The sequence below is a fragment of the Eulemur rufifrons genome, chromosome 7, assembly GCF_041146395.1.
Source record: "Eulemur rufifrons isolate Redbay chromosome 7, OSU_ERuf_1, whole genome shotgun sequence".
NCBI lineage: Eukaryota > Metazoa > Chordata > Mammalia > Primates > Lemuridae > Eulemur > Eulemur rufifrons.
Genome location: NC_090989.1, coordinates 138214160 through 138227080, shown reverse-complemented (window position 1 = coordinate 138227080; position 12921 = coordinate 138214160).

Below are 12921 nucleotides of genomic sequence, written 5' to 3'. Positions count from 1 at the left end.
TACTATCAACAAAACACCATGAGAGAGATGACACAAAACAGTCACACAGACAGATGCATAAAGTGAACCTCAAAATGAGGCCAATTAATATAAGAATGAAAGAACTTAAATCCAATACACATTTGCCATTAGCAAGGAACTAAAGAAGAAATGACTAAAAATAACTTTTAGTAATGCCGCGTATTCTAAATTTTTATAGGTAGAACTTAAAACTCTTAATATTCACTGAGCTACAATTTAATGATCATGAAGTCCCTTCTAAGCCAGAAACATTTTGATTTCCTTTAAATTTTAAAAACTTGTCCGCAAAACCTCTCCCTACCAGGTTTATATTTCCCCTCCTCAGACTCTCAGATTTTAGTCTTCTTTAGTCTTGCTTTATCTTTAATCTTCTATTTATTTTCATCTAGTTCATGGTATGGGACAGGGATTACCTCTCTCATGTGGAGTTGTAGCATGAATGTTGATTTTAATTGAGTGGCCAAGGGAATGAATCTGAGGGCAGCAAATATGAATCAGTCCAACTGCAAAGGAACAGATATAAAATCAGTCATGTGCTTTTCAAGCAGGCCCAGGTTTCATTTTTAGAAAGCTGGATTTAAGTCTAACTAAAATCAATGCCTAGGGGCTACGTGGGGGGAGAGTCAAATCTTACCTGCTCTGCTTTCATCATGTTAAATTTCAAACCCACCATCTCCAGCCACAATTTCAAGCAAGATTAGCTTGAGAACAACATACTCAGGAGACTGGGGAATTGACAAAGAAGGGAGAACCAAACTCACTGGGTCAAACTGTACAGAGATGGCTGGGGAGGACATGTTGCCAATTTGATAAGTGGCATGGTTCCACTCTGAAGCCCATCAGAGTTCTGAGCAGAGAGATGTTGGGTTTTATTATTGTTTATTTCTTGGTCTGCAGCCAAAATAAGCCCCCGAACTGAATATCCAGCTTTGCATCTAAGGCATTTCAGTGTCTCCACTGTGGTAAAGGAAAACATTGTTTTTTTTTTTTTTTTTTTTTTCTTTCCGGTTGCTATGTATATTGGCAAATATCCTATCCAAAGAATTGTGCTCCAAGAACTCTGGAAACACCTGCCAGCAGAAAACTTGGGAGCTTTGTTTAAACAAGTGTACCTGCCAACTTTCCAGTACTGTTGATTTTGTAGCACTGAAAAACGTGAACTATTTTAAAACCTACTTGATGGATAACAGGAACTGGGCCATGGAGATGAGGCACGGAATGTGCCTAGAATCATGTTTATCTTCTTTATTTTTTTTTTTAACATTGCATAGTCTGAACCTTGTGCAATGAAATTGCAGTGGTAATCTTGCTTCAACACTAGATCCAACATGTGGCTGTAAATAGGGAGAATTCTTGGGCCTGAATTAAAGATATTTGGCAAAATAGGGTTTCCAAGAATCACTGGGGTAATCCAAAAATCCAGGCTCTGGAACATGTACAGGAATTTTAAAAATGTCCTTTAGGTTGTCATGAGTATGTAGATTCCTTCTGTCGTATCTTTCATAGCATTCTGTCAATCACCCCACTTGAACACTCTTGTGTCTTAGAGAGCAATTCCAAGTCTGAGTGCTAATTGGACTCTAATATAATAAACATTTCTACTCTTATCTCCTTCTTTCAAATTAACTTGCAAAGGTAATTATCCAATAGGTAAGATGCTCTCTTGAGGTATTAAATAAAGGTATTTGGATGTATAAATTGTAATGGTTGGCATTAAAAAAGCCACAGACAATAAAACATAGTGACGTCTGTTTTTAACCCAACAACTAATGTGTGATTGTTTGAAAGTGACTGAGCTGAGATCAGAGGAGGGGGTGGAAGGACATCAAGTCCTCACTTTTCAGAGTATAAAGTGGTCCCACTGAACTTCAATTGTTTCCTTGGCTGAGCATGGCATGGTGAATTTTTCTGGATGGGAACCATGCTGCTACTCCAAAGGTATATCAGTCTGAAGATGTTGGCTTACTTTGTGAGATTGGAAGGAAGAATGTTGAAAATCTCTTTATCAATGTGTTCTTCTTCTGACCTGCCATGAAAGTCCCACCACTTTGAGTTATTCCTTTGAATTCAGGCTCCTCAGGAAAGCCACTTCGCTTTTTAGCTCCTCAGCTGCCTTCTCCGTAAAATTAGAGAATTAGTCTATGTATTATTTAGCCATTGCCACAATAACAGTATGTCATAAACCACCTTTAGTACTAGGGAACGTAAAACGATCATTTGTCCTCACGGAGCTGCGTGTTGTTTGGGGAGGCTCTGCTTCAGGCCATTGGTGGCTGGGCTGGCTTTGCTTTACTCTGAGAGTAGACAGGTGAATTCTGCCCCACCTGCCATTGGCTTAAGTCAAGAAGGGTGAAAATATACTCCATTCATGAAGTGATACAGGGAGGAGTAATTCAGTCTAATACAGACCGACTAATTCAATGGATTCTGAACTTTGCAGTTCTACTATCTGTAATAGTGATTCCTCAAAAACAGTATGTTACAGAATTTTATATTAAAAAATATAAAGCCAGAATCATTCTGCTGGTCCTCTAAGGAACTCCTGAAGCACTGGTTTTCAAAATCAGTGCATATAGGTATCATATTAAAGCTTGTAAAAATGTCAGCTTTCCCTATGACATTCTGATGTAATAGAACTGAGATGGGTGGTCTAGGCTAGGGGAACTTCATTTTACATAAAATTCCAGCTGATTCTGATGCAAGGGCTTGGTGGAGCTTGAATACTCTAGAATTCCAAGATTCTAAGTGGCACCTTTATTTCGACAGCACATATGAGCATCAAGTACCAGCACCGTTTTATTGAGTCAGGTTACACATGTCAGCTGAAATAAATTACTGTCCCTATACCAGCTGACACATTTGGCAGGGACACCACGTCCACAAACCAATGCACATAGGAAAGGTGAATGCAGGAAAGGCTCATGGACATCTTATCAAGGTTTGAATACTAATACCTTATTTTAAAAATAACAATCATAATGAACAATACAGGCAAATTCTTATTCTATACATTATTTCCAGAAGGTTAGAGTTCATATGCAGTTACCCCAGGCCATGAATACCTCAAGAAAAACTTTAGTCGTTTGATGTATTACTCAGTGTTACTCCAGAGAAACAGAACTAGTAGGATATGTATCTATCTATCTATATCTATCTTTTTATCTATCTATGCAAGGAATTGGCTTACATGATTTTGGAAGCTGGTTAGGCAAGTCTGACATCTGCAGGTTCAGCATCAGGAAGAGCAGGCCAGAAACTTGGGCAGAAATAGATGCTGCAGTCCACAGGAGGAATTCCTTCCTTAACAGGGGAACCTCATTTGTGCTATTAAGGCCTTTCAACTGACTGAATCAGGGCCAACTACATTAGAGATGATAATCTCCTTTACTTAAAATCAGCTGATGGCAGATGCTAATCAGATCTACACAATACCTTTACAGCAACACCTAGATTAGTGTTTGAGTGAATAACTGGTATGATAGCCTTGAAAAATAACACACAGAACTGGCCGTCATTATTTGAAGATTCCCCTTATTGATCTGTGTTACATTTTTGTGTTACCTGTATTCTTACTGAACATTTTTTAATTAAACTAACTTTTTTTTTATTTTAACCTCCTCCTAAGCAATAACTATGATATTGTTTTTATATATTGTATATATATTATATTGTATATAAAATAATACAATTAATTATAACTATTAATATTAAAATGGTTTGTCCATATACTACCTTAAGTAATTTACCACATCCTCTTGGAAATAATATACTAGTTCATCAAATCAACTGCCAGAGAGCTGGGTAGAAGTGTTTGCTATAAAGGAAGAAGCAATTTTAATGAGGAAGGAAAATCTCTTAAGCCAGGAGTTCAACCTAGGCAAGACCGAATTTAAAAGAAGTTGTTTTCTGTTAGAGAAAGCCTTGGGAAAACCTGGGATTGGGAGTGATAAACACCTGGGCTGAGAATGGAAGATGCTAATGGCTTTCTGACAGTTTCATATATTTTTGAGGAATAACGTTAGCCACTGGAATTACAACTTTCAGGATCTTTTTTTTGCAAAGAACTAAGATCCTTAGAGTCTAGTGGTGAAGAGGAGTATCAAAAAGTAATCACACCCATCCCCTCCCCCACCCCCCACCTCAGTCTGATATCCGATTGGTGTCGTTCCCAGATGTGTATTTAGGTGATGTTCAGGGAAACCAATTTTCTGGTGAGTACATGTGATGCTTGTTTTTCCATTCTTGGGATACTTCACTTAGTATAATGGGTTCCAACTCTCTCCAGGAGAACCATAGAGATGTCGTATCTTCATTATTTCTTATAGCTGGGTAATATTCCATGGTATACATATACCACAGCTTATGAGTGCATTGCGCACCGTTTGGGGAATGGTAACGCTTGAAGGTGCTGACTCGGGAAGGTGGGTTGGAGAAGGGAGGGATATATACCTACATGATGGGTGCAACACGCACTATCTGGGGATCAGACATGCCTGGAGCTCTGACTTGAGGGGAAAGGTGGTATATGGACAATGTATGTAACCTGCAATTCTGTATCCCCCATAACAATAAGATGAAATAAAAAAAAAAAAAGTAATCACAGACTGGTGTGGAATAGAGGTGAAGCTCAGAGAATAACAGGAATTAGCCTGGTGAGGATGGCCTGGGAGTGTGTATGGGGCTGAGGGGAACATTCCACACTATGAGAGAGCATGGACAAAATGTGACTTGAACTTGAACTTGCAATGTGCATTCGGGTGTGTGTGTGTGTGTGTGTGTGTGTGTGTGTGTGTATAGGGGATAATGGCAGAGGTGGATACAATAGTGTTAAATATAAATATAAATATATGGCTGAAACAGTCAGCCTATTGCATAATTCCAGGGGTTGCCATTGACAGACTTTAATTTAATGCCCATTGAAGACTCCTCATGACCATAGGTGACTAAAGCACACACAAGGATGGTGGAATGGTGGAAGATGAGGTTGGAGAGGTAAGTAGAGACCAGAGCATCGTGAATTCTTAATTCCATGATGAGGAGCTTGACCTTCACGTTACAGAGCAGTTCTGAATTTCCCAATGGGCAGATCAAGCACATGCTTAAGACACTAATGAAATCAGAACTGCAATAATTTTATTTTAAAATCATTTGTAAATTTTTAAAGTATCAAAGTAATATTTGATATATTGATATACATTATATTATTATATTGATAAACAATGAATTTTTTCCCACTTACTATGTTTTAGCATTACTTTTGTTTTTGAATTACATATAGCAAGATGGGAATAGGTAGGGGAGAGCATGAGCGCATAAGAGTTTCGGGCGACTAGGATTTTTCAGGTCCTGCTGTTGAATATGTGTGGCCCTTGAAGGGTGTTAGCATGAGTAAGTACAGGAGGGAGAAGTGGGCAACCAGGGTTTGGTGCCTTATTATGGTGTCAGATGAAAAAAATTGCTTTCTTACACTGACCTCTGCATAATGCATTCAATAGCATCTTGATATTACAAAGTTTTGAAGTTGTTTGAGGAAAAATATACTAAATCTGTCAAAGTTCCCAGCAGGAAACAGATGGTACATTCAAATGGAATAATTCAAAATAATTTACTAAAGGGACTATTTACCGAAGTGGGCATAGTTTAAGGGAAACCGACAGGGAATATATAGAGGCTGGTAACATCAGGAAGCCCTGAGCACAACCTGTAAGCCTGAAGGGACAAGGAGTGGAGCAGCAAGCAGAACCCTGAAGAGCGAAGCTGTAGTTGCAGAGGTCATCAGACCAGAGCTCTGACCTTTTGGTAGAGGGACAGGCACAACCTGTGTTAACCTAGAATGAAGGAAGCCAGGAGAATACCTCCCTTGTCATCATTCTCCTCCTGCCTTCTGGGTTTCTAATGGTGTCTCCTGTTGGCTGAACTCAAACAGAAGCCAGAAGATTAGGACGTCTAGTGACAGATCCGTAGAAGTCAATTTCCCTATAGAGAGCAGGGCAAAGAAGGATGGCAAGTGGATCTGGAGAGGCAAACAAAATACCTAACATAGATATACATTGCAGACAAACATCATTTATATAATTATTTACCTTCTACACGGGGGTCAGCAAATTATGGCCCATGGGCTAAATCCAGCTTGCAGTCTATTTTATGAAATGTTTTATTGGAACACAGCCATGCCCATTTATTTACATATCATCCAGGGCAGTTTTTGTGCTGCAATGGTAGAGTTAAGTAGTTTTGACAGAGACTGTATGCTCTGAAAATCTGAAAATATTTACTGTCTGGCCCTTTACCAAAACCTTTGCTGACTCCTGCTCTACACAATAAAAAAAATAGGCCTTTTCCTTCATAAAAATGTTTCACGGCGATAGCAAGACACTTCAAAGGTGCCCTTGATTGTTACCTCTGCTATCACCAAATATATATTACTTTTATAATGCATATTTCATTTCAGCCTTAGTTTTTATATCATATATATCAGCCTATGGAAAAACTAACAATATGTGTGTCTGTGTGATTATATATATATATGGGGGAACTAGCTTTAACCAAAAATGTATCTGCAGACTTGAAAAGCATAAAAGTAACCAATGAGAAATTTACGGTGACATATTTATAGTGGCCTTCATAATTTACTTGATTTCTCAGATTTTTTTTTTTTTTAATATTTAGAATACTGTTTTTAAAATGACCGGACTTTAGCATATGATTACCTAAGTGTACTTTGTCCATAGCAAATATGACTTTTGACTTTGTAACATCCCCTTGTGATTGTCATTTGATGTTATTTTAATCTTCATGTACTCACATATGTAAATGATGTTTTGCTCCAGCTGGTAGAGAAAGTCAATAATTGATTATTTTCTGCTCTTCAAGGAAGATTTGAAACAGTAGCAAGGATGGAGAGAGACAGAGAGAACGAAGGGGCGGGAGTAGAGAGAGAATTGTTTGTATATGAGGAAAGATTGAAAGAAATGTTGAAAATTTTTACTGTATGGGATCATATTAGTGCCCCCTGTGACTTTTGTTTTCAAGTGCTTTTACCCTATTGTTATTTAGCGAATTTATATTGAAGCTCTCAGTCACTACTTTTGTAAATCTTGGCCTAGATCTTTCTTGGTGCTGTGTCATTCCACATTTTAACAAAATTTTTAACAGCGTTTATTATGTGATTTTGTATAAAAAGACTAAACTCGAAGTTAGGAAGCCTGTCATATACCTACTCTTCAATGGTTGCTGGTGGAAGGAGAGAAGAAAGAGGTGTGGCAGAAGGAAACAGGAGGGGAGGACATATTTAACCACAATAATGTACCTATAAATGTGTATAAAAATGGCATTCTCTTAAACAGCAGGTAAAAAATTATGTTATAAACACTCTAAAAAAAGTCAAAGCACAGATAAAATATATTACTTAGAATATATTACTAAGTTTATGTATATATTTGCAACACATCACCAAATTTCTATAAATTAGTAGAGAAAGAACAACACAATACATAAAAGTAGTTTAGAGACAATGAAAACCAAAAGACACTTGAACAAGAAAGTAATGTCATTTTTATTTGTAACAAGAGAAATCCAAATTAAAATTATGAGATAACTGTTTTTATTTTTTCTGCTAATATAGTTTGATTATACGCAGCTCTTATGCATTGCTGTACATGTTACTTTTGGAGAAAAATCAGAAATTTGGTTTTTGTCTTAAGAATGACATACAGTTTGACCCCAGGGTGATTCCACTTCTAGAAATTTTAGTATGCTCTATATGTGAGAAATGACATGTGTACAATAATAAACAATATGTACATTGTATTATTTGTCACAGCACAACATTAGTATTATTTAATAGGATTGGAAAGATTGGATAACAACTTAGAAATGCAAAGAATAATGTATTTTTCAGCATACAGATCTACCTTCCAGTCCTAGAATGCCAGGAAAAAACAAAAAACAAAAAACAAAAACAACCAGGGGGAAGAGGTCATCAATGTGCCATCTTCCTTTTGTAGGTCACTAACCCTTGACTTAGTATGAGTTACAAAGAATGCCAACAGTGCAAAATTGGGGAGCTATTAAAAAGAATGCCGCAGCTCTATATTTACTGAAATGGAATAATCTTGAAGGTATATCCTACAAGCCCAAGTAGGAAGCCATCCAACAAGGGTGCTCCGATAGTGCAGTTCTGAGGATCCAACCTCCCAGGGGCAGTAAGCAGGACAGAGAAAGCTGGAGAATTGATCTAGTAAGGCAAGTGGAGGAAAAAAATTGTCACATTATTATATAGCATGCCTTTCACAGTATTGTTGCCATGAGGATCAAATATGGCAAAATGCTTTGAAAGGCACAATATGTCTCTGATATGACTGAAAGGCCTGTTTATTAATCTGTTGGATCAATTCAGGGCTCAAGGTCCTCACTGGATCTAAGTGAGGCTTATTTTCTTCTATCAATGAAACTATCGGTGGCATAGCTTGAAATGCTTGGAGAGGGGTCAACTGGGACAAGAGATTTCAGTAAGAACCACCCGCAGCAGCCCCCCGAGACCTGCCAGCCATCTTCCCCTGTTAGCATGTTCCTTTAAAAATTCTGAGCTCCAATAACTCTGACCTCAACTCAGAAAGGGTGGGGGAAAAGGTCACAAGAGAAAAGAAAAAACATGAATGAGCTATGTGCTGTCCCATTATTTCTTTGGATTTAAACTATCATGGACAAAAATCATGTACCTTTGCTTTTTAACCCCAGATCAAATCCTGCATGGGAATTTTCTCAAATGCTATATTTACCATAAAGCATGCTTGTACCTAATCTCTGAACAGGAAGTCACCACTTATTTACCTGAATACTCTCAGAACTTTATTTTGTCTCTCATACGTGCCAGATCTCACCTTATATCCCATAACATCGTTATGGAGGAACTTGTACATTCCTTGCAGAGAGGAAGTAAACCTGATTTATTCACCTTTGTAAGTCTTCCAAAATGCCATCACAATGCCAGGTACCTAGTAGGTATTATGAGCTGAATTGTGGACCCCTAAATATTTGTATGTTGAAATCCCAACTCCCAATACCTCTGAATATGACTGTATTTGGAAATTGGGCCTTTAAAGAGATAATGAAGTTAAAATGGGATCATTAGGATGGGCCTTAATCTATTATGACGTATTCTTATAAGAAGAGTAGCACGTAGACATGTGCACACACAGAGAGCAACTATGTGGAGAGTACGTAGCAAGAAGGACGCCATATGCAAGCCAAGGGGAAAGGCCTCAGGAGAAACCAACCCTGTCAACACCTTGATCTCAGACCTTTAGTTTCCAGAACTATGAGAAAATAAGTTTTTGAGAAAATAAGCCACTCACTCTGTGGTATTTTTGTTATAGTAGCCCTAACAGACTAATACAGTAGGTATTCAAAGAAATATAATTTGCAATAGTCTACTTACATAGCCCAGAAGCTACATAAAGCTGCTGTAGTGAAGTCCTACTACATGTCTAAACCTGATTGGAACTCAATTTATTTAACTCCTAGAAAGTGTATATCTGAAACAAACAATTAGAGCTAGAGAATGTTCTTGCCTTTGAGGAGAAAGTTAATAGATTTCACTCACAATTGCCACTCCGTAAAGGTAACAGTGTTAAGAATTTACGAGTTTGTGTGCCAGAATCAGGTGGCCCCATAATCAAATATCAGCTCCACTTCCTACTGTTTGATTGCTGTTATCTAATCTTCTACACTGTAGCTTTCTTATCTGTAAAACAAGTAAATGGGTATAATAATGGCTTCCGACCTCGTGGGGTTGTTGTGAGGATTTAAGTCAGATAAATCCATGAAGATTGCTGAGAACAGTTCTGGGACCATACTAAACAAACAAACTTTCATTCTTTCGTTTTTAAGCTCTTACATACTAAAGCTAGTTGTATACTAGGGTGATTATGGCAACCATTACAAAGGGAGCAAATGAAGCAGTATCTGTCTTGGAGGATCCTATAATTGACAAACACTGTCTCATATTCTAATTTACGTTTTCAGAATCAGAGAGGTGCAGCATAGCTCTTAGTCACAGAGTCAGAGCCTCAACAGCTTAGAAAATGGTGTGACCTGAAAGCAGCGTTCTTGGATGCCTTTTTGCCTACGAACCTGTGTTCCTTGTCTCTTAACCTCCCGAGACTGTTGGCGAATATGTGTGTATTTGATGCTCACAAACAGAAAAAATTTTGGTGTGACATATGGTGCAAGTATCAGTTTCCAAATGACACATAAGAAAAGTCACTAATGAGGTAGGATCTGCCCGTAGGAAGAATGAGGAGGATTCTGGGTCGTTTGCAGAGAACACTAACTAAACATCTGTTGGTTTTATGATAAATCAGAACTGAAAGGCAGACAGCTGGATATCCTGGCATTCTGGGGGTTATGTAGGGACCCAAGACCTTGGTCCATCCCCTAGAATCCAGAGGAGGCAGGACCAGTTCTGCTCTGTGGGGAGCTGATATTACCCATCAGTATTCAGTGTTTGCATAGCCTTTTCTGGAAAGAGCTAAGTGGATGGGAAATGAGGTGATCAGCAAGAACCTCAGACACTGGCTCATCCTAACGTTTGCATTAGTGGGCGTCCCTTTAGCTTTGCATCTGTGGAGGGAAGTGAAGAGTATATCATTAATATTTATTATCTGATTTCTACAGAGAAAAAAATAACACACTATCTGTTCCTCAGTCTCTGACTCTGTAAAGTATAAATAATCATAACATTCCAGTCAAAAATTGTTATATTTCATGAAATAATAGGTGTTCAAATACCAAAACAATAGTAGTTGTACACTGGTGCACATGTTCTCTCTCTCTCTCTCTTTTCCCAAAACTATTAGCACCCACTTCCCTCTAGTGTTTCTTTCTGTAGAAGAAAATAAGTTCATAATGATGTCTTTCATGCATTTAGCCCTTCCTATGTGCCAGGTGCTATTTAATTTTCATAACAACCTTGCAATGTAGGTACTCTCTCTTTTTTATAAATGAGTCTCAGAAAAGGTAACTTGCCCAAGCTGTAACAGTTGATGAGTTGTGCAGCTGGGACTTAAACAGCAGTTTGTCTGGTAACAGCACCACTCACTTTGCACACTACTGCGTCAATCGTTTGCATGAAGGGTCACACAAAGTTCGTCTCATTTATCTATTGAGTCATGAGGAACTAGTTACTTGGTCTGAGCAGGTGCTCAGAGGTCAATGCCCTCTCTTCTGTAAGATGTGCAATAGACTCTTCCCATAGTTGAGTCCCTTGTGGGCGTAGCCAAATTTCTCCCTCTCAGTAAGCTGGCTACACACTGCTGTCAGACAGGGCTCTTTGTGCAACACAGACACCTGGCAATGTCTCTGCCTTGTGGGACAGTTGGGAGTGGCAAGGGCAGCAGCTTAGTATGCTTCTCCCACCTTGCTTCTGACAAGGTATGTGGTTGGGTCGTGAATCATGATGTTAGCGCTCACAAAGATCTATAATATCAGAAAATACTGATATTGGGGGAGGCTGGGGTGGAATGTGAAGGAGAAGAGATTATTGGAATGACTAGAAGTTTCCTGAACCTTCCTGGAAATAGCACACTTGTTCAGGACTTTTAGCTAAAAAACATCATGAGGAGTTGCTAAGAAAAAGCAAAGGACCTGTAGCCCCACCCAGATCTCTGCTTTCCTTTTGCCAGCAGCTGTGGGTGCTATTGCTGACATCTCATATCTGCAGTCTCACCCGGAGGAGTGTCCTTAGGCGATTGGAGCTGCCTAGCCTAGCAGCACCTGGGATTTATGTCCTGACTCCCTCTGCTCTCACCTGGAGCAGCCTCGAGCCAATGACTGACCAGTGCAGGGATTCAAAAGACTCCCCTTCATCTCAAGATAGGACAGACTCTATGGGACAGTCGACCATGGGATCAGGATGAAGTTAGATTTCATCTGAAACAGCATCTTTGCCTAGATTCTTCCCCTTTCTTGTTCTATTTTTCTCACTTTCTTAGCGGTTTCTCGCTTCTTAGCGGTTTCTCTTGGAAGCACTCCCTCAATAAATCACTTGCACAAGATTCCTTATCTTAGGCTCTGCTTCTGGGAAGCCTGGCTTAACATAGGGACCTAAAGAATTGTCAGATGCCAGATGACTAAACCAGCGGAGCAAAGACACCAAGACTGTAGAATTAGGACCCAACAGTTGATAGGAGGAGCAGAAGTGCTCTCTCGGTGAGTTCCTACTATGGAACTTCTCTAGCATGTTTGTAGGTGGGCCATGGCCACACATATGGCTGAGGGTGGTGAGGGCAGAGAAGAGGTGACAAGGAAGAGGAAGAAGAAGAAACTCAAGAATCTCCTTCAGGATTCTTGGATTCACTAAAGAACTACTCCTTCCCCCAAGTCTGCAAGTTTTATAACATCCCTACTCCTTCCACACAGAGTTCCACACACCCTTGACCCTCCAGTGCCTGCTGGTGGCTTATAGGGCATAGCTCAATGTCACCCAAGTCTCGGCCTTGAATCCCGTTAGATCTTCCAGGCTCTGAGGAGGTGAGGAGCAGGAGGCACATTGTTAGGGTAGACTGTTCCGAAAATGTGGAGCCTTCTGCCTCCACAGTTATGTTCTTTTTGCTTGGGCACAGAAAGGACTATGGCAGCAAAAAAACTGGGACCGTCAGTAAGGAAGAAATGGACCCCCAAATCTTTGGACACACCTAGAGACGTTTAGTATCTTTATTAACCTCAAAATATTTATTTAGCATCAGGCATTGTTCTAGGCCCTGAGGACCTAAAGCTGGACAAGATAGACTTGAGCTATGCCCTCATGGGTAGGTGATCCTATACAAGAGACAACAAAGTAAGCAGACAAGCATAATCCAAAGGGCTGTGTGCTGCAATCGGTGGCCAAGTGTGCTGTGG